Raw genomic sequence first — 23,789 nt, forward strand, 5'->3', positions numbered from 1 at the left:
TAAGTAGAAGTAGCAAGACGTACCTGAAATCTTGCATGTTTATATATATATATGTTTTTATTTTGTGTTCTGTGCCCTGTTCCTGCGAAGGAGAGACTGAGTTTTTTTTTACTGCCAGTCAAGGTCAAGGACGGCCATGGTGGTGTGTGGCTGAGCAAATTTAGACAGCCTGTACTGACTGCAAAGACAGCCTATGCTGTCTGTCAGCTGAGTTCATATTTCGCACCATGCTCGTGCTGCCACCTACAGGACTCTTACTGGGCATGCCACTTGAAACGGCATCACCCTGCCTCTCTCTCACTCGGTGCCAATCCTTCACACAGCCAACAAGGCCTACTCCTCTCTCCCTCACTGGCATGGCCCCTTGGGGCCATGGGCACAAACACACTGCCTGTGTACCCAGATTTTGTAAATAAAGAAGCCTCTGAAGCCTTTATCACTGAGCCCCGCCTGCAACAACTTGACAATAACCATTTTCGAAAACAGGAAATTGGATCTTATTTGTTTGTTGGACTATCTTATTGAAACTTGGGCAATGTATGATGGAAAAATGCTTCTTAACGTACACCAAAAATGAAATAAATTTGACCATAAATAACGGAGTTCACTTCCCAGCCATTAGCCGCTACACAAATAACCCGCACAGAGAAGAGAGGAGCTTACGATGACGTTTCGGTCCGACTTGGACCATTTACAAAGTTTGAATAAAAATTCATTATGTGAATAAAAAATCAAAGTGGAATTCATTTGTAAAGCCTGAAAACATAACTAATGAACAGAGGAAATGTTAGTTTAGTACCAGGAATGCCTGCATTGTTTATTCTAGACCCTATTTTGAAATTGGAATATTTTGAACTTTGTGCTAAATTGGCCAAATTACCAATTTCCAATCACTTTATTTTGTAGTTGAAACAGTTGACTTGGCAATTTCTTGTGCTCACTCGATAGAATAGAAGCAATACTAGTGAAATAGCTAAGAATTTGGTCGACTGGAATAATGTAATTGGCCTAAAATGGGAGTCAAAGTCGGCAAAATCGCCGATGCGTAAATATCACTGACACATCAAAGTTTGGGAGAGCATAATTTCATCAAATTTCCATCAAATTTCGTACTTTTTGTTTTATTACCTTCAGAAAAAGATTCTCTACCATTTCATAAGAAAAATAAAAAAATTTTTTTTGGAAAATTATTGGATCCTGGTGCACACTTTGGAATTTGGCCTCTGGACCCTGAAAGGGTTAAATGAGGAAAACTGACTCTGCAACTGAGAAATCCAGATGCGAGCAAGGTCATGGAACAGATTAAACTCGCAAGTAGAGGTTCCATTGTATTAAAAAATAAAAGAAAAAATACAATAAAAGTAAAAATAATATTACTGAGTGAGCGGCAGTCACTATTGTTGCCGTAAGTGTTTCACTTTGTCAACTTCATGCCTCTATATCTTGGTAAGTTCTGATCACAATTTTTTTTTTTGTTGTAAAACACTCATAAAAGTATTCTTAAGATTTTGGTAAGAATTTTTTTTTTCTGAATATTCAGAGTCAGGGGTCCCAACAATGAAAGAGTTAATGAAAGCAGGTTGAATGGATAATGAATATCCAAGTGTATGCACCTGCATTTACTAAAGGAAGAAAAAAGCACAGCAGTAAGAAATGAACTGGGCAAATGGGAGATAAAAAGTAATAAAAATATAGTCAGCTTAAAAATGAACTAGTAGACAAAACAAAAAATAGGAAAGTAGAGAACTGAATGACTAAAAGAAACAGCTAGGGCCAGTAGGTGCCCACAAATCATAAGTGTATAAGCACAATGGCAAAAAATGTGTAAATATGTAGCTACCACTACAGATTTATCTCTAGTTTATGGGTTAATCGTGAACTTAAGTGTTAAGTTTTTTATTTAAAAAATCAAGAACGTTTCATGTTACAAATTTTTTTCAGTTTAGTACGTATACTGTAATGAGGGAAATTAAATCTTTTTTATTTTTCTAGCAAGATAACACACACACTAATGAAAATGTTTTGAAAAATTTATGTGCATCTACAAAAATAACCAACTCAACCCAACACCATCCACTATCTATCACGGCTGTTTACACCTCATCTCTCCACCACAAAAAGTCTAGTAAAATTACAGTAAATTATGAAGAGTACAGTAGGACCCTGTATCCGTGGGTTTGATTTCTGCAGCTTCAGTTACCCATGTTTACAGTGGCTTGAAAATAAGCCTTAATTTTGCTTAATAATGAGACCAAAGCACAAAATTAGTGATGATGGCAGTTCTCCAAAGCCTAAGAGAAGCCGTGAAGTGCTTCCCATCAGTGAAAAAGTGCTAATTCTTGACTTACTGTGGGTAATTTATCAATTAAACTTTATCATAGGTATGTATGTATGTAAATGAAAAATGACTTACATATAGGGTTTGCTACTATCCACAGTTTTATAAATCCATGGTAAGTCTTGGAATGTATCCCCCACAGATACAAGGGGACTACTGTACTATAAAAATTAGTATACAGTATAGTACTGTACTGTAATACTTCACATTACAGTATCTGTATTCTTCATGTCCACTTGTTTTCTGCAACTGTGGACCAATCCACTGTTGCAGAAGACAACCAATCATAAAATTTTAATTTCATAATTTGGGGGATGACAATCGGCATTATTGTACACCTTTTTCCCTCCCTACTGGTTTATTTATGAGAGGTTTCACTGTATCAGCTTATGGTATAATTACAACATTCACAAAAATGTGAGAGTGACTCATGTGTCACACACTGCAGCTCATGTTATTAAAGGCAATACATGTACTGTATATTGCATTGGATTAAAAATTTCCTGACAAAGAAATTTATAAATTTAAGAGATCAAGGTCCAGACTGGAAGGATGCACTGTGTGGTGCATCTCAAGTAAGTGCCTTTGAGCCAACACTTATTATTTGATATGTAAGTGACAGCCAATGTTATCAGTACAGTGGCACAATTAAAATTTTTGCAGGAGAAGCTTAATTATATGAAAGCACAGGCAAATGTTACAGTCTGCAAGATGATAACACCACAAGTAAATGGACCAATACATTGCAACTATTATTTAATATGGAAATTTGCAAAATTATTTGTTACAAATGATAATTCAAAACATATCATGAGTTCAGAAACCTGATTGGTTATCAAACTGTCTGTTCTCTGTATTATTTTTCAAGAAGACTTAATGCTCAACAAATATTTCAAGCACAGTGGAAAAAAAAAAAAAAAAAAAAAAAAAAGCAATTAACATTCTGAGACGAATAAATAAACCATCTGATTTTCTAACAAAGATTTGTATGCTGAGATTATATAAGCTCTTATCATGCCTTAAGTGGAATAAGGAAATACTGTGTCATCTGTAGTACCTACATAAAGACAATGAAAGTACAATTCAGTATTAAAGGTGGGCACAAAGGACTTATGAAGGAAGGCAATACCTGAACTGAAAGATCTTTAACTACTCTGATGGAATGAATGCATGCAGAGTACAAAGCCTTACTCATAGATACATAAAAGGGGCAATATTATTCAATGTTTCAAAATCCCACAAGAGCTTAACCCTTTGACTGTTGCAACCCCAAATCATGAAGTGTCTCCTGGTGTCAAAGAATTATAAAAAAAAAAAAAAAAAAAATTCTTATAAAAATTTTAAGATTAATTTTTTCATTGTTTTAAGCCCCCCCAAATTTTTGCGATCAGTACTTACCGAGATATAGAGGCGTGAAGTTGGCAAAAAATGAGCTGCGTATGGCAACAGCGGCGAATGACACTCGCCGGGTAAACTTTGGTTTACTTGCATTCAAAGGTTTCTTGTTTTTTTCACTATTTTATTTTTTCACATAACTTATGTGGCCTGTGAGACCAAAGTATGGTGTAATGTTCATATATACATTGGTTGAATTAACACAATTATAGCAAAAATAGTAGTATCATCATATTGTTTACAAAACTTGTTTACACAAACAAACAATATAAAAAACTATTACTATTGTTCTATAATATATATACATATGTACAATCACTGGACACTTTCCTAGAACTGCTGCAGCTTGTGGAATTCTTTGAAACATGGGTGTATGCTCAATGGTGTTTTACACTCCTCACACATAAAACAAGTGTGTCTGCATTTTTGGGGGCGTTTTGTGGTATGTGCACAGACATCACCTCTTCTGAGCATTTTTCTTGAAAGTAGTAGGAGCCAGTGGTATAGGGTAGTGATCACCAGGCTTCAGACAAGAGGGCATGTGTTGGTAATTTCGTGGGCACTGGTCTATTGCAAGTGTTATTCCTTGGTACTTGAATATTATTTGTCTGATGACTGACAAACAAAATTCACCATATTTGGGTTTGTTGTTGGTCTTCAACTTATACATATTACAAGTATTCAGCATGTAAATATCAGGAAGATGGAAAGAGAGTTTTATGTACCACTTATAACTCTTGCAAACCCAATCTGCATGTCACATTTGTCCACTAAGTGCATACTGAGGTTGTAGTTCATCACAGCTGCAGGTTTTACAATGGTTTCATTGGTCTCTATTCTGCTTGCCAGTGTCTACCATTTCATGTCGGTGAACTGATGTCAACATTGTGACATCATGTTTGTCATGCCACCGAAATGCCATGATGTCATTGGCAGCAAACACCTGAACTTTACCTCTACGAGTGCCTGTGTCGAACTTATCGAACTTAGGCACATGTCTATGATTTCCATGCACTGTGCCACACACGTCCGTCATGTTCACTCGCAAGAAATCAAAGAGTAAAGGGCTTGTGTACCAGTTATCAGTATATAAAATATGCCCCTTACCAAGATATGGTTCCATCATTGTTCTAACCACATCACCAGAGATACCCAGTAACTTCCTGGTATCTTGCACTGTATTACTGCCAGTGTTCACAATTATATCTAAAACCAGACCACTTTTGCAATCACACAGTACAAATAACTTTATACCAAAGCATTTCCACTTGCTTGGTATATACTGCTTGAATGACAGTCTGCCTTTGAATAAAATCAAAGACTCATCAATAACAAGCTTCCTGAAGGAATAAAATTACATACAGCACTTTTGTTTCAGGTACATGAACGCATTCCTGATCTTATATAACCTGTCGCTACTGTCAGGCCTTGTTTTTTCTGAAAAGTGTAGCATACGTAACAGTAGCACAAATCAATTCACTGGTATAATGTCACCGAAAGCTGGAGTTGGAATCAGGCGGTCTGTCAACCAGTGTGTGTTGACACTGCTTATACACATGTGGCATAAACATTATTGTGGCAAAGAACAGATATATTTCTGCCACAGTTGTGTCCTTCCACTGGTGTAGCCATGACCTTGGTGAAAGAATTGTGTTTGCCATGGTGTACTCAAATTATGTATTGCTTTCCCTGACAATAATGTCCATCAGGGGTTCATCGAAGAATAACAAAGCATTCCAGTTCAGTGGCAGTGTTCCCAAGTGTACATGATGGCTGTATTCCACTTTGTATTTCATCAAAGCGATGGGGATTGGGAACAAAGTTGTCACCTTGCTGCCAATCCCAGATGCAGTCTGTTGGTGGGTACTGGATATTTACAGGTAGTTGTGGTTGTGAAGGTTGTGGTTGTGCAGGTTGTGGTTGTGGACATTGTGGGAGTGGTTGAGGGTGGTTGTGGCTGTGCTGAGTTAGTAGCGTGGGTAGTAGCATGGCCCACTGCTGGTGCCACATGACTCATGTCGCCACCGCCAGCACCACCTGCTGCCCCACACACACATTATTCATCCCCACTGTAACAATATCGTCATCTTCACTATCAGTTTGTGGTGTACGGCCACGGGATGTACTCTGAGATTTACTCCTTCCCCTTGGAACAGCATATGGCCCACTACCAGAATGCATTCTGCGTCGTACATACTGCCGCTTCACTGGAGAATATTCACTCTCATTGTCGCAACTAGAACTGCTTTCAGTAGCTTGGAAATCACTATCAATATCACTTTCACTGCTCACATCTGAGTCTTGTACACAGGAAAATAGTTTCCTCTTTTGTCCTGGTACAGGTGAATGTGAATGAGATGGCCCAGCACCAGAGGTGGAAGGTTGTGGGTCACCTGGATTTTCATCACTAATTACATTATCCTGGGCATTGCTTTATTTATTTATTTATTTATTTAGAAATTTTAGCATACATACAGAGGTACAAAAAAAAATACAGGTAAGAGCAGCATGCCAAAGCCACTTATATGCATAGCATTACGGGCTGGCTTAAAATTAACTTAAGATTAACTAAGCAATGATGAAATCAGTGATAAGACATTATTGTAAACAAATAAGTATAAAGCACAAATGAGTATTACAAAGACAGGTCATATGGTTGCATGCATTGCTGTTCATTCAGTAGAATGGAGTATTCTGTTAGGTAGTGTATTTAAAAAAATAACAAAGTTAGATTGGGTCCTAGGTTTAACATTTATGTGATATAATTGTGAGTAACATTTTGGATATACAATTTATAAGGTTCAGTTATTCAGTATTTATTTGGTTTTGAGTGAGTAAGTGAACTTTGAGAAGAGACTTGAATTTATAAACAGGTAGTGTTTCTTTTATATTTACAGGTAATGAATTCCAGATTTTAGGGCCTTTTATGTGCATTGAGTTTTTGCATAGCGTGAGATGGACACGAGGAACATCAAAGAGTGATCTGTGCCTTGTGTTATGGTCATGTGTTCTGTTGAGGTTGGCAAGGAGATGTTTGAGGGGAGGGTTAATATCAGAGTTAAGTGTTCTATGTATGTAATAGGTGCAATAATAAGTATGGATGTTTTGTATGGTGAGTAGGTTGAGTGTTTTGAATATTGGTGGAGTGTGTTGCCTGTAGTGAGAATTTGTTATCATTCTAACTGCAGCCTTTTGTTGGGTAATTAGTGGTCTGAGATGGTTAATTGTTGTTGAGCCCCATGCACAAATTCCATAGGTGAGATAGGGGTAAATAAGAGAGTGATAAAGGGCCAGGAGGGCTGACTCTGGAACATAGTACCGTATCTTCGATAGTATGCCTACAGTCTTGGAAATTTTCTTAGAAATTTGTTGTATATGTGTATGAAATTTGAGTCTATTATCGAGGTGGATTCCTAAGAATTTTCCCTCTGTTAGCTTTGTGATAGGTGATCCGTTTATCGTTATGTTAAGAGGTACATCTGTAGCTCTGTTACCAAACTGAATGAAGTAGGTTTTGTCAATGTTTAGTGTAAGTTTGTTAGTCCTCATCCAGGTAGATATTTTCTGTAATTCGGTGTTTACAGTATTGGCTAGCGTGACTGGGCTCGGGTGAGAGAAGACGTATGTAGTGTCATCTGCAAAAAGTGTGGGTTTGAGTAATTGCGAAGCATTTGGTAGGTCATTTATGTATAGGAGAAAGAGAAGAGGGCCAAGGACACTTCCCTGTGGGACACCAACTGTAATTGGTTGTGCGGAAGAGCTTGCCCCATTTGCGTACACATATTGGCTTCTGTTGCTGAGGTAAGACTTGAGGTAGTTGAGGGAGTGCCCTCTAATACCATAGTGTGACAATTTTACGTGGAGCAAGTCATGGTCAACTGTATCAAAAGCTTTACGTAAGTCAATGAAGATCCCCAGTGGGACTTCTTTTTTCTCTATTGCAGTGTATGTATGTTCTAGCATGTGTATAATAGCATCATTAGTATTTTTATTAGGCCTGAATCCAAATTGGCAGGGGTTGAGAATGTTTTGGGAGATGAGGTAGGAGTAGATTCGTTTATGAATTAATTTTTCGAAGATTTTTGAGAGAGGGTGTAAATTGGATATTGGCCTATAGTTATTCAACTCTGTTTGGTCTCCTCCTTTATGGATCGGGGTGACCCTTGCTATTTTGAGAACTGTAGGGAAGGTGGAGGATTCAATGGATTTGTTAAAGTGTGTTGCAATGATTGGTGATAGTACTTGTGACGCTTTTTTGTATATAAAGGGTGGTAAGGTATTTAAATCTCCTGCCTTGTTGTTCAGTGCGTTGATAATAAGGGAGACTTCGTATGGGTTAGTCGGAGCTAGGAACAGTGTGTTCGGGTAGTTGCCAGTGAGGTAGTCATTTGGTGGGGTATCTGAGCTTGGGATTTTATTGGCAAGGTTTTGACCTATAGTGGAGAAGAAATCATTGAGTCTGTTTGCTGTTTCTGTTGGTGGGAGTTGGGGTTCATCTGATTTTGCTAATTTTATTTCGCTATGTCGTGATATCTTTTTTGTTCCCAGAATTTGTGATAGGGTCTTCCAGGTCTTTTTTATATCACCTCGTAAGTTGGATAATCTGTTCTCATAATACAATTTTTTTGCCCTTCTTATCAGGCTGGTTAGGATTGACGAGTAACGTTTTGTTTGGTCTCTGGTTATGTGACCCATTCTGTACTGTTTTTCATATCGGTGTTTTGTATTTATGGATTTGAGAATGCTGGGTGTTAGCCAGGGACTGTTCAGTCTCTTAGCTGTCATTTGTTTAGTTTTTTAGGGCAGTGCTTGTTATAGAGGTATTGGGTCTTTTTTAGAAAATTATTAAAACATTCGTCAATATCTGTATAGATTTCTAGCTCAGTGTGCCAGTCAATGTTTGTTACTGCTGTTGTGAAGTTATTAATGGCTGCCTCATTGTGAAGTCTGAAGGTGACTTTAGTAGTGTCTTGGGGTATTTTACCAAGAGTTGTTATGAGGAAAGTAGGGTAGTGGTCTGTGGTATTATCTGTAATTATGCCTGATTTTAAAGGGGATATGGTGTTGGTCCAGATGTGGTCAAGTAGGGAAACACTAGTCTCTGTAACTCTTGTAGGTTTTGTTACTGTTGGTAGCAACATGCAGTTACTCATTGTGTTTGTGAATTCAGTAACGTGTGGGTCCTGGTCTTGCAGGAGATTTATATTGAAGTCACCTGAGAGTAGTAAGTGATCTTTGTTCATGCGTGCATCAGTTATCATACTTCCTAGGTTTTGACTAAATTGGCTAATGTTTGATTGCGGAACTCTGTAGATGTTTATCACTGTGAGAGGTTTTTGTAGGTATTTGGATTTGAATTTAGCTATTTTATATTCCCCATGTTCATCCCTTGTGCAAGTATTAGTGATACATTCTAGTTGGTCTGAGTAGTATATAGCAGTGCCACCCCCTTGTTGGTCTGGCCTACAGTTGTGTATGGCTGTGTAACCAGGAATGGCATAGACATCCGTAGTATCAGGCTTTAGCCAGGTTTCAGTTAGTGTAATGATGGACATATTGGCATGCAAGGAATTTAGTAATGCTAGGAGGTCATCATAATGCTTGCTTAAAGATCTGATATTGTAGTTAAAAATAGTTATGTTGTTGTTAGCTCTGAGAAGTGCCTTTGATTGTTCTGCTGTGTAGTAATTACAGTAACTGTTTGAATCATTTAAGTCATTAAATAAGAGGTTGGTATCAGGATCAATGCTTGTAATCATAAGATTTGTAGTGAATCTATAGTTAGAATTAAGTAAAAAATAAAGTAAATATTCTAAAGCTAAAAAAAAATAGCACCTGAATTATTTAACAAATGTAAAAATAATGAGCTAAGGTAGTTTTTTAAAGCTAAAATAAAGGAGACAATATAAAAGGGACTAAAATAATTTGTGGTGAACAAATAAAGTGATGATCAAATAATGGAGCTTGGGAATATGATAGTAGGTAGTACTTTAAAGGTAATTCTTTAAAGTTAGAATTATAATATAAAATTATAATATAAAAGGGACTAATATAAGTTGTGGTGAACAATAAAGTGGTAATCAAATAAATGAGCTTTGGAGTATAATGGCAAAATAGTGAACTTATTAACTTTAGCACCTGAGAATAGCACCTTGATTATTTTAACAATTGTGAATATATGAGCTAAGGTAGTTATATAAAGCTAAAATAAAGGAAAAAAAAATATATAAGGGACTATAATTAATTAAGTAATGGTAAACAAGTTAAATGGACAGATAGTCACTATGAAATAATATTGGTTTAGGAGTAAGATCTGATTTGTAATATTAAATAAGTTGAGCAGTTTATAGCACAATAAAAAGTAAAAAAAAAATGAGGTAGTTGGTACTAGCTAGCAAAAGATAGTTTTGGTACTTGCAAAAAAGTAATTGGAATATACACTAATTGCACACACAATAAAAAGTGACTAAAAAAAACAAGTAGTGGTAAACAAAATTAAATGGACAGGTAAGAACAATGAATAATATTAATTTGGAGTAAGATTTGACTTGTAACATAAAATTATGAGCAATTAATAGCAGTAAGAAAGAAGTAAAAAAGTATTGGAGGTAGTTAGCATTAGCTTGTGATGAAAAAAATAATAAAAATAATAATGCACAATATAATAGTAAGGTACACTATATGCACCACACGTATATATGTATTAAGGGCACTTATCTAATCTGTTACAGAAATGACAGCTTTTCTAAGGAAGGTAGAGAAATCGTGTTCGTTTGAGATAGTATATTGTTGTCCTGTTGATGTTTTCCTTACTAGTATTTTCCCATCTCGCGTGAAACACTGATGTATTTTGTTTTCCTGTTTAAGTTTTCTCAGCCTGAACAGAAGGTTTTGACGTTTTCTTGTTAGACACTCATTTATGTACACTCCATTTTTCGTTGTAATTGCTGATTTAATTAGGTCCTTTCTTTTATCGTATGAATGAAGTCTGATCATTATACTGTGTTTACTTCCTGGTTTTCCTAACAAACGTGTTTCTTTGATTTCATTGTTTTGCACGATGACTTGTACGTGGTCCTGTATTATCCTGACAGCAGTTTCTTTGCACTGAGCTTGTGTTATGTCACTTGGAATGTGTGGACTGTTTATTATAACTGCATCAGACAACTTATCTTGTTCAGTTTTGTCGTCTTGGAAATCAAGGTATTCATTTAGTCGAGTGTGTATGTTCTGATTCCAGTCCTTGATTGCTTCTTCAACCTTCATATTTATTGTAGTTATTTGTTCGGTGTGACTGGCTATAGCTGCTTTCAGAGTATTTTCTGTGTCAACACTTCCCGATGTAATCTTGGTCACACCCTCTCCAAAACCATGAAATTCACTTTCACTGGCACTTCCATCGCTGTTAGAGCTATCACTTGGGAACATAAGACCTCTAATCCGCCGAGGAGCGAGGTACTTCTTACCACGAGGCATGGTGAACAAGGACTAACAAGATGGTGTTCCCACAATGCACCACTGAGTCCCCAATTTTTTTCACAGGGCGCACACCCACCACGCAGATCCATTCTCTCACATGTAGGCCTACCAGCTATCTCCCGCTTGATTTGAAGCCGCTAGAATTTATGTGTATTAATATGTCAAACACGGTGGCTTGTAAGACGTATATACGTATACGACCGAAACAGTCAAAGGGTTAAATTTATTCCATGTGAAATATTTTTTAAATTCCTTAAATCATGAACTCATTGACATGATTGCAAAATGATTAAATCAGGTTTAGAATTTATTTCAAAAGATTATTAGAGAATGAAATAAATTACCATACTGTACTAAATTATGTTGACAAATAAACTCAACATTATTTAAAAATAATACATAAACTTAGAAGCAATGGTAATGTGAGTTGTTACTGAGTAAACTCATGTTATCTTACAAAGGTTATGGTAATGATTTACTGAATATTCTCAGATCTCTTACCAAAAAAAGTAAACATTCATGGAACGGCCAATTAAAACTGAAGTCTAGTAATATGATGACTAGAATGTAGGATAATAGAGGATCACATATCCTTACTTATAAACTTAGGAATAATTCTAAGGACACTGAATTATCTGCATATTAAATTAATTTTCATGGATGCCTTCTATTATAAGGGTATAACATAAATGTAGCAAATCCTGGACATATGTATCCTAAAAGGTGGCAATTAAGATATTATACTATAAGATTATTGTAAAAAATGTATAGTAATTTGACTCAAGCTGTGAAAGGCACACTGACTGTAATCCTAATTAGCCCTTGTCTGAAATAAGATTTGGCACAGCAAGTGAAAAAAAAGGGGTGCTACAAAGGAGAGTAGGAGATATAGTGATGCATCCGACCAAGGTCTATAAGGTACATCCAGGTGAGGTGCACTGTAGCTTTACCTCTCTTGGAAACTGAACATTTTGTGTCTCTGGACAAATAAAAAGAATCCACTACACTTAAATTATTTTTTTTTATCTTTTAAATGACATCCAGACAATCTGGAAAGATTTCACCTTTGTAAAATACCCTGTATTTATTAAAAAAAAAAAAAACTATAAATTAAAATTTAAAAAAGAACACATACTTTGCAGAACAAGCTAATACATGTATTTGACAAAGGACTGATGTGTTCAGATCTTTATCAAATAATACAGATGATACACAATGCATGCCTATATATACTCCAACGAGTGAACCATGAGGTGAGCCAGGTGAAATTATTGCTATGCAAAGAATCTTAATATTCTTCTGATCCACAATTTATCATACCCCAGAGAAAGAGAGTGAGTTGGCTCCAAAACCCGGTGGTCTTTGGTCAACGACTGACATGGTTATTCACTTGATGACGTTATTTCGCCTCTAAATCAAAGAATTTTACTGTCTCTACTAGCAGTAAGGTGAAAGCTGACCGTTTTGCTGAATACTTTGCTGTCAAGATGCAAGTTCCTGATCCAGCAAGGGAACATCCTTAGCTAGCTGCAAGAACTCTGTCAAACTTGACAGAGGTGACAATAAGGCAGGATGAAGTGTATTTTCTTAAGTCCCTGGACCCCTTCCCCCCCCCCCCCCCCCCCGAAAAAAAAAAAATATGGACCCAGATAAAGTGAGCCCAAGATTGCCGAGTACCATCACCTTTAACTCGCATCTATCAGCACTGCCTAGCACTGTAAGAGGCTTTCTCTGTGGAAAGGGGCAATGCAATCCAGCTACAAACCAGTGTCACTCATCAAAATTCTTGAGACGATAATTTTATGACAGACGACAGCATTTTTCAACTACCACTCACTTCTTTATGACCAACAATATGGCTTCAGAAAAGGTCACCCTGCTGATCTGCTGCTAAACATCTCCACTAAGTGGCATCAGTCACTGGATGAATCCATGTAGCACTGGACACAGTATGGCACTAGGGATTCTAGGCAAAACTGCAAGCATTTCTAGTCTCTGCACTAAACTTCCTCAGTGATTACCTTCAAGGTAGATCTCTATGAGTAGTTCTCAATGGGTCAGTCAACAAGACATACTAATGGTGCAAGTGTTCCACAGGGGTGTGTACTTGGGTCTTTGTTATGGAATGTCTACTTCAATGACCTTCTTCAACTCATCCCAGAATCACATGTATATGTTGATGACTGTACTCTGACATATACTAATCAAAGAGATGAAATGCCAGCTGCTCTCAATTACATCAATCACCAGCTTACAGCTATATAAGCCTGGGGAAAACAATGGCAGGTTACAATGGCTTCTGAGAAAACGCAAATGATGGTCTTTAGGCACCATGATGGTAATGCTGAAGCAGTGGTAAGAATGAATGGGAGTGTTGGAAGCAGGAGATGAGGCTGATATCCTCTAGGTGAAATTTGATTCGAAACTGACCATGAAGAACCACACAGTAAATCTTTCAAACAAGGTGGCCAGGAGGCTTACAGCACCTGGATGTACAGTTGACCTTCAGCTAACGGTGGCATTGGCTAACGCCAAACTTGGATAGCGGCAAGTTACATGCGATATATTTTGTATTATTCCATTGTTTTTAGTGCTTGTAACAGCTAAATAAGCCCCCATGGGCCCAAAGAAAGCTTCTAGTGCCAGTCCTGTGGTAAAGAAGGAAAGAAACACAAAAGAATTCAAGAAAAAACTCGTAGCAAAGTACCAAAGTGGAGGAGGAAGAGAGAGGGGAGAATGTGCCTTCTGCAGTGATTCAGTGATTCTACGATATGTACGATACTAAAGCAGCAGGTATCGATAAAGGCTATAGTGCCAGCCAGCGATAAAGTGTAGAATTAACAGTGTAGCAAGTAAGTTAAGCGAGTAAGCGATAGAAAAACAACACGAAAGTAACTCTCCAATGTTGCTGGATGTGTATCAGGCCAATGAACATAAGCCAGCCTACTATCTTCCACCACCCTTAACCTCTGCCAGTGTTTCCTCTATCAAACTAACTAATTATACTAACATCTCCTCCAAGGTAAGTGTAAATATAAAAGTATAAGTATAAAAGCAAATATAAGTGTAAATATAAAAGGACCCCAATGGAAATAAGTCACTCTGACTTTTTTGGGTTATCCTAGGTACAGTGGACCCTCGCATAACGCTATTAATCCGTTCCTGAGAGCTCAATGTTATGCGAAATTATCGTTATGCGAATTAATTTTCCCCATAAGAAATAATGGAAATCAAATTAATCCGTTCCTGACACCCAAAAGTATGAAAATTTTTTTTTTTTACTATATGAAATATTAATTTTAATACACACAAACTGAAGAAGACATGCACAGTTACATGACACTTATCTTTATTGAAGATCTGGTGATGATTGATGGGATGGGAGGAGGGGAGAGTGTTGATGGTCTTAGTGTTTAGAAGGGGAATCCCCTTCCATTAGGACTCGAGGTGTCAAGTCCTTTTCTGGGGTTACTTCCCTTCTTCTTTTAATGCCACTAGGACCAGCTTCAGAGTCACTGGGCTTCTGTCGCACAACATATCTGTTCATAGAGGTCTGTACCTCTCGTTCCTTTATGACTTTCCTAAAGTGGTTCACAACATTGTCAGTGTAATAGTCACCAGCACGGCTTGCAATAGCTGTCTGAGGGTGATTTTCATCCATAAAGGTTTGCACTTTAAGCCACATTGCACAGATTTCCTTAATCTTTGAAGTAGGCAACTTCTTCAGTTTCTCTCTCCCCTCCTCCGAAGCAGTTTCCTCAGGTCTGCCCTCTTGCTGTTGAAGATGATCTAGCAACTCATCAGTGGTTAGTTCTTCATTGTCCTCCACCAACTCTTCCACATCCTCCCCACTAACCTCCAACCCCAAGGACTTCCCCAATGCCACAATTGATTCCTCAACTGGCATACGCCTCTCAGGGTTAGCCTCAAATCCTTCAAAATCCCTTTGGTCTACACATTCTGGCCACAGTTTCTTCCAAGCAGAGTTCAAGGTCCTCTTAGTCACTCCCTCCCAAGCCTTACCTTTAAGGTTTACACAATTGAGGATATTAAAGTGATCTCTCCAAAACTCTCTTGGAGTCAATTGAGTTTCTGTGGTCACTACAAAGCACCTTTCAAACAGAGCTTTTGTGTACAGTTTTTTGAAGTTTGCAATAACCTGCTGGTCCATGGGTTGCAGGAGAGGAGTGGTATTAGGAGGCAAAAACTTGGCCTTAATGAAGCTGATGTCCCCACAAAGTCGCTCTGCCAAGTCTGTAGAATGACCAGGGGCATTGTCTAACACCAGGAGGCACTTAAGGTCTAATTTCTTTTCAGTTAGGTAATTTTTCACATTGGGGGCAAATGCTTGGTGAAACCAGTCATAGAAAAAGTTCCTAGTGACCCATGCCTTACTGTTTGCCCTCCACAGCACACACAAATTAGCCTTGAGGATATTCTTTTGCCTGAACGCTCTGGGAGTTTCAGAGTGATACACCAATAAAGGCTTCATTTTGCAATCACCACTAGTATTGGCACACATTAACAGAGTAAGCCTGTCTTTCATAGGCTTATGTCCTGGGAGTGCCTTTTCCTCCTGAGTAATGTAGGTCCTGCTTGGCATTTTCTTCCAAAACAGGCCTGTTTCGTCACAATTAAACACTTGTTCAGGTTTCAATCCTTCAGCCTCTATGTACTCCTTAAATTCATGCACATATTTTTCAGCTGCTTTGTGGTCCAAACTGGCAGCCTCACCATGCCTTATCACACTATGTATGCCACTACGATTCTTAAATCTCTCAAACAACCTTTGCTGGCCTTAAATTCACTCACATCACCACTAGTTGCAGGCATTTTTCTAATTAAATCCTAATGCAACTTCCTAGCCTTTTCACATATGATCGCTTGAGAGATGCTATCTCCTGCTATCTGTTTTTCGTTTATCCACACCAATACGAGTCTCCCAACATCTTCTATCACTTGCGATCTCTGTTTTGAAAACACAGTTGCACCTTTGGCAAGAACAGCTTCCTTGATTGCCGTTTTCTTGGACACAATAGTAGTGATGGTTGATTGGGATTTACTATACAACCTGGCCAGCTCGGAGACACGTACTCCACTTTCATACTTAGCAATGATCTCTTTCTTCATCTCTATAGTAATTCACACCCTTATTCCTGTAGGGTTGGCACTAGAAGCTTTCTTGGGGCCCATGGTCACTTATTTTGCAGATGAAATCACCAAAAACGCTGTAATAATACGAAATGTTCCGATTGTATGCTTGGATGTTACCGCAGAGGCTGGCTTGTAAACAATGCCACCGGCGGAACATGTGAGGTTGGCTCAGGCTGCACATAGATGCGTCTTGGACGAATAGCGTTGAGCGAGTTTTTTAGCACTATGCGAGGCAAAATTTTAGCGATAAAATATATTGCTATGCGGATTTAACGTTATGTGATGCCAACGTTATGCGAGGGTCCACTGTATATATGTTTGGACCGTTTACGGGTTAAGGGTTAAAAAACTTGTCTGACTTTTATGGGGTTCTCAAGCCCCTATATTTTTTGACATATTCTTCAGTCCAGTTAACACTCGCTTAAAATGCCAGTTTTCAGGAATGTAACAGCGTGTTCACTAGAAATCTACTGAAGTACTCTGCCATTAAAAATGTAAACCACATTAGTTTCTATTATTTAGGTTTTACAAAGAACATCCTTCAGGTGCCACACAAATGAGATCATGATAAGCAGAATAGGGTAAATATAAAAACTGTACATTTGTACTGTACTGTATAAGGTTTGGTCTAAAATAACTAAGAAAATTATGTGAAGAAAAATATGCAAAAGTAAAAATTTATTAAGAAATACAATATTGACATTTATTCAAATTTTCAATGTCAATGGTCAAGTTACATACTGTTTTTTCCATGCCAATGAATAAGTTACTGTACTGCAGAGTAATACCATCTCAAAATATCTATTTGCTTTTATTTACTTGGAAAAATTACATGAAGTGTATGATTTTCCATATCTGGCAAATGTGGAGCAAAAACTAGGGAAGATAAGTAATGAGTGATGAATGTTAGTAACATCGAGTTTGTGAAGATGCACAGTGCAGTGACCTTTTTTTTTTTTTATTCGCCGGTACTCTCCCAGCCTGGGTCTTTTCCAAGAGTGGTGACCGGGCCTTGGCTCCCTATCTGGGGAGTGTCTCGAGACTTAAGTCTCCCATGGGAGAAGGTACAAGTATCCCCCCTCATCTTTGGGACCAAGTGTCCCCCGGCCAAGCCACAGTCCCTGCCCTCACGGGGCTCGTAGGGAGAAGCTAGGCCTCTGGTCTGCCATCTGCCCTGCCCCAAAGGGGCTCATGGGGATGGCAGTCTTGTGAGCTGCAGGTGGTAGCAAGCACAGGCCCTTCATTCTTCGCAGTGACCTTCATCAATGCCATCTAGCAATATCAAAAATTTAATTATCAAATTAGCTATCAAAGAACCTGCCCACTATCACAGGTACTGATGAGAATTTTTATAATTTGAGATGCTCTTGTAAGGTTTGCTCAAATCAGCACCTTATCTGCAATCCCTTTACTTCTATATTCATTCACAGCATAATCCTTTGTGCAACACTCTTTCAATTTTGGTACCACAGGTAGTGTCATCCTGCCAGAATGTCTTATAACCTATGCCCTAACTAAAAAGAAACAATTCTGGAACACGTAATACGTGTTCGGCAGGCTGGCTGGCTGGCCAGCCAGCCGCTGTCTATCTTTGTCTGTCTCACAGGTACAGAGGAAATACAATTATACATAGTGTAGATTATCTAGGATAACCCAAAAAATCCAGAGAAAGTGCTATATTGTGCTTGTAGATATAATGCGTAGTAAGCATGACTTGCAAATAATATGTATTTACACTTTCTCAGGGATCAAACATGACGACGACTGCTGACTGCATTGTGTGTACATGAGAACGAGTGGCTCTCTCTGAGACAGAGAGAGACAAGCAGAAAGACAGAAAGAGAGACAAGCAGACAGATAGGCAGAGACAGAGATAAACAGGGCTAGACAGACAGAGCTAGACGAACAGACAAATAGACAGACATGTTTGTGTGTAACAGTGAAAACAAATAAAGTCAAGGCAGTGGACACTCATCAAATGTTACCACAGCTGCACTGTCAGCAGTGGACTGACACTTGTCAGAGAGACAGAAAGAGAGACAAGCAGACAGAGAGATAGATAAGCAGAGACAGAGATAGAGAACTACACAGACAGACAAAGAGCTAGATAGACAGACAGACAAAGAGCTAGATAGACAGACAGACAAAGAGCTAGATAGACAGACAGACAAAGAGCTAGATAGACAGACAGACAGCTAGATGGACATGTTTATGTGTAACAGTGAAAACAAATAAAGCCAAGGCTCATCAAATGTCACCATTGCTGCAATGTCAGCAGTGGACTGACACTTGTCTTACATCATGCTTCAAGGGAGCTTATTATTATTATATACTTTTGCATATCCAAAACATTGCAGAGACCTATAAATACTATGTATATATTTCTAGACAATAGTATGTGATTAAAGTAGGCAAAAATGTTCACCTGTCACTGTGTTTGTGACTATTTGAGTACTATTTCAGTACAGGTCAGCCATCACTAATCCGGCATCATTGGGACCTGTAGTGTGCCGGATTAGTGGGTTTGCCGGATTACAGAGCGGTTAGGTTAGAATACACTTAACCTATCTGCTACATCTTCCTCATTTTCATCACTGCTTTCTCCTTCACTGGCTTGCTGCTATGGATTTACAACCATCTGCACAATTTCTGAGTCAGTATAATGATTTGAGTCAGTATAATGATGAAATTTGAAATTATGCTAGCCAAAATTAGTGCCAGATTACTGATGGAACCGAATAACTGATTGCTGGATTAGTGATGGCTGACCTGTACCCAATATTAATGTCAGAACAAAAATTAGCTATGAAATTGCAAGAACTACTACAAATTGTAATTATCAGAACATAAAAAATATTTTTTTTTTTGTTTTCAACAAGTCGGTCGTCTCCCACCGAGGCAGGGTGACCCAAAAAAGAAAGAAAATCCCCAAAAAGAAAATACTTTCATCATCATTCAACACTTTCACCACACTCACACATTATCACTGCTTTTGCAGAGGTGCTCAGAATACAACAGCTTAGAAGCATATACGTATAAAGATACACAACATATCCCTCCAAACTGCCAATATTCCAAACCCCTCCATTAAAGTGCAGGCATTGTACTTCCCATTTCCAGGACTCAAGTCCGACTATATGAAAATAACCGGTTTCCCTGAATCCCTTCACTAAATATTACCCTGCTCACACTCCAACAGATCGTCAGGTCCCAAGTATCATTCGTCTCCATTCACTCCTATCTAACACGCTCATGCACGCTTGCTGGAAGTCCAAGCCCCTCGCCCACAAAACCTCCTTTACCCCCTCTTTCCAACCCTTTCGAGGACGACCCCTACCCCTCTTTCCTTCCCCTATAGATTTATATGCTTTCCATGTCATTCTACTTTGATCCATTCTCTCTAAATGACCAAACCACCTCAACAACCCCTCTTCTGCCCTCTGACTAATGCTTTTATTAACTCCACACCTTCTCCTAATTTCCACACTCCGAATTTTCTGCATAATATTTACACCACACATTGCCCTTAGACAGGACATCTCCACTGCCTCCAACCGTCTCCTCGCTGCTGCATTTACCACCCAAGCTTCACATCCATATAAGAGTGTTGGTACTACTATACTTTCATACATTCCCTTCTTTGTCTCCATAGATAACGTTTTTTGACTCCACATATACCTCAACGCACCACTCACCTTTTTTCCCTCATCAATTCTATGATTAACCTCATCCTTCATAAATCCATCTGCCGACACGTCAACTCCCAAGTATCTGAAAACATTCACTTCTTCCATACTCCTCCTCCCCAATTTGATATCCAATTTTTCTTTATCTAAATCATTTGATACCCTCATCACCTTACTATGTTCACTTCAACTTTCTACCTTTACACACATTCTCAAACTCATCCACTAACCTTTGCAATTTTTCTTTAGAATCTCCCATAAGCACAGTATCATCAGCAAAAAGTAACTGTGTCAATTCCCATTTTGAATTTGATTCCCCATAATTTAATCCCACCCCTCTCCCGAACACCCTAGCATTTACTTCTTTTACAACCCCATCTATAAATATATTAAACAACCATGGTGACATTACACATCCCTGTCTAAGACCTACTTTTACCGGGAAGTATTCTCCCTCTCTTCTACACACCCTAACCTGAGCCTCACTATCCTCATAAAAGCTCTTTACAGCATTTAGTAACTTACCACCTATTCCATATACTTGCAACATCTGCCACATTGCTCCTCTATCCACTATCATATGCCTTTTCTAAATCCATAAATGCAATAAAAACTTCCCTACCTTTATCTAAATACTGTTCACATATATGCTTCAATGTAAATACTTGATCTACACATCCCCTACCCACTCTGAAGCCTCCTTGCTCGTCCGCAATTCTACATTCTGTCTTACCTCTAATTCTTTCAATTATAACCCTACCGTATACTTTTCCTGGTATACTCAGATTAAAAAAAAAATTAGAAAAAAAAAAAAACGTATATCAGCAACACTTCTGCAAGCGGCAGTTCTTCTTATTGCTGTCAGGTGAGCGACAAGTGCCGACTTGGTGGCCTTATATCTCCGTAAGTACTGACTCAAGATTTTTTTTTTTTTACATTATGTAAACAAATGTCCTCTTTATTAAAAAAAAAAAAAAAAAAAAAAAAAAAAAATTTTTTTTCCAAAATATTGAGAGTGCTGGGCAAGAGAATGTAGATCTATGTTTGGGCAGTTAAGGGGTTAAGATTCTTGGAATCATCTACAATAAAATTTACAAGCACCATCAGACAAAATAGACACGTTCCCTTTAGCAGCCCCTATAGCATGCATCATTTTAAAGCAAAGAAAACCTAATGTGAACTGGTAGGTCATTGCCAGTATCTTCCCTAAACTTAACCCTTGATGCACCTGATTCCTGCACAATACCATTTCATTACTGAAGCTGTTTGTGTCTCCTATCTGTTATGTACAAAGCTTGCACAACATTTCACCCACAGATGGAACACTGTACTATGGACCCCAATGGAAATAAGTAAGGACCCCAGTGGAAATAAGTCACTTTGACTTTTTTGGATTATCCTAGGTAATCTACACATATGTTGCTATGTATGATAATTTATGTAACTCTATTTATATGTACCTGTACCTAAATAAACTTACTTCATAAAGAACGAGTCTACAACCAATAAACAACCCATCTAAAATTAGTGCATCACCACATGCCAGCTTTATTCCTCCAGTTTGCAACATTGAAGGACATGTGATGGAAGGTGGAATTAGCTACAGTTACTCCATCCCTTTGGGATGCAATTTTGTACTTTTGCTTTTTTTAAATCTAAGACTTGATAAAACTTGCCAAGCAGGCAAAACTTATCCGAATAAATTTTCAAATTACTGTTTTTTATGTCTATCATGTAAATAATCTACATTATAACTGGCAAAGGAATAAAAAGCATGAATAAATTTACTGATGATACAATAATAGGCAGAATAGTAGAAACAAGTTATGGATGTGGTCCAAAAAAAAGGTCAGATGCAGTGCAATGTAGAAAAGTTTAAAGTCCACATAGAAGGCTACTAGGAAACTGGATAAGCAAGCTGGGATAAAAAAAAAGGGAAGGTATTAGGATGGAAACAAACCTTGTAGAGCCCCACAAGGATTGGCTTTTGTATCCCATACTGTTTCTGGTGTATATTAATGACCAGACATCATTAATTAATTAAAATACTCTAAAATACATCTTTGAGGATGATGCCAAAATATTATGTAATGAGAAAATGAACTGAAAAAGATGAAAGAAAACTGTAGAAACTCTTAAAACAGATTTAGGAGGTCTAATAAATGGTTACTAGAAGCTAATCCTAGCTAAAGCAAAGTTACGAAAGGAGAAAGGAGATGGAAGACAGAGCATCATATATGAGCAACCTTTATACCAAACCTGTTCACTGAATTGCATATAAATAATATACCATCAGTAGCACAGGCTAAACTCATAGATATTGGAGTACCATTCAAGAACCTAAACATTATCTTGTTTAAAACACACTTTACCTAACACGTGCGGCACATTCTCAAGCATGAATTGCTTATGATGACCCCTCATGAAGTAAGACATAAAAAAGTGAAACTCTACAAAGGAGGTCTGGTGCCTGAGTTTAGGGAAATGAGCTAATCAGAAAGAATGAGAGAACTAGGCCTTCTGTCACCCTGGAAGAATGAAGAAAAAAGTTAGAGATCATGATATACCAAATACGTAGTCTGAGAGCACAGACAAGGTAAACAAAGATAAGATCTTTACCAGAGATGAACAAGATGGTTAAGTGGGAAATTACACAAAGGAGGATATCAGGAAATATTTCTTGAACATGAGTAATAAGGAAGTGAAATTAATTAAATAATAACACAGTAGAAACCGATTCCAGAGAAAGAGACTTAAAAACTCTGACAAACTCAAACAGATAATTACAAACATATACACAATGCTCTCATCAGAATACATTTACCTATTTCTTAATATTTACAGGTACAATTAATTTTCAATAGTGGCAAAATACAGTACATCTAACCCACTCAAAAACATGCCCCACTTTTCATGTACAGTGGTACCCTGAGTTTCAGCCATAATTTGTTCCAGAAGGCTGTTCGAGTGCCATTACCAAACGAATTTGTTCCTATGAGGAATAATGTAAATTAGATTAGTCCATTTCAGACCCCCAAAAATACACTTACAAAAGCACTTACAATAATACATTTACATAATTGTTCGAGTTGGGAGCTGTACGAAACTCGGGGTACCACTGTATTTATGTGGCACCAAAACTTTCTCCCTTGCTCCAGTTTTTAAAGCCCTCTACACAACCTGAATAAAAACATCTTCTAACCATACGCATTATATTACACTGGCATAATAAATGCATCAAAATTTTTGTTTAAGTTTTACCATAACTCACATATATTACTGGTGGGCTGAGGATATTACTGATTTTTAGAGCACCAAATTAAGTAAACCAAGAACAACCTGACTGGATATGCCATTAAACCTAATAATTAAGTTTAAACACAAAAGTTTTGGTGTGTGCAAAACTTAACATCTGCAAGAAAAGTGAGAATATTTTAGATAAACCTAAATAAAGAAGATCATCTCCAACAATTCTCTGGAACAAAGTGCTGTAAGAAAATGTCATATGAAATTTTTATAACAAGTTTGATAATGTCTCTTGAAAGCAATACTTAGATGTTCAGCTTCACTTTAAGCAATTACTGAATTCTCAGAAAGTTTTTTTTTTTTTAACTATGCAAACCATGAAAAATATGATCAATGTAATTACCTTCTTGAATGGCTAATTATATTATTTTCTATCAACCTCACATTTGTCATGTACAAATTATAAGTTTAATAAAATACATAGGGTTGGT

At 37.6% G+C, this 23,789-nt stretch overlaps 1 protein-coding gene across 7 annotated transcripts in view; it reads right to left on the bottom strand.

Annotated features, from left to right (window-relative positions):
* Nucleotides 1-23,789, bottom strand: part of LOC128685489 (uncharacterized) — a 254,154-nt gene that overhangs the window by 33,836 nt on the left and 196,529 nt on the right. The window lies entirely within an intron of this gene.

The sequence above is a fragment of the Cherax quadricarinatus genome, chromosome 8 (genome assembly GCF_038502225.1).
Source record: "Cherax quadricarinatus isolate ZL_2023a chromosome 8, ASM3850222v1, whole genome shotgun sequence".
In the NCBI taxonomy this organism is placed as follows: domain Eukaryota; kingdom Metazoa; phylum Arthropoda; class Malacostraca; order Decapoda; family Parastacidae; genus Cherax; species Cherax quadricarinatus.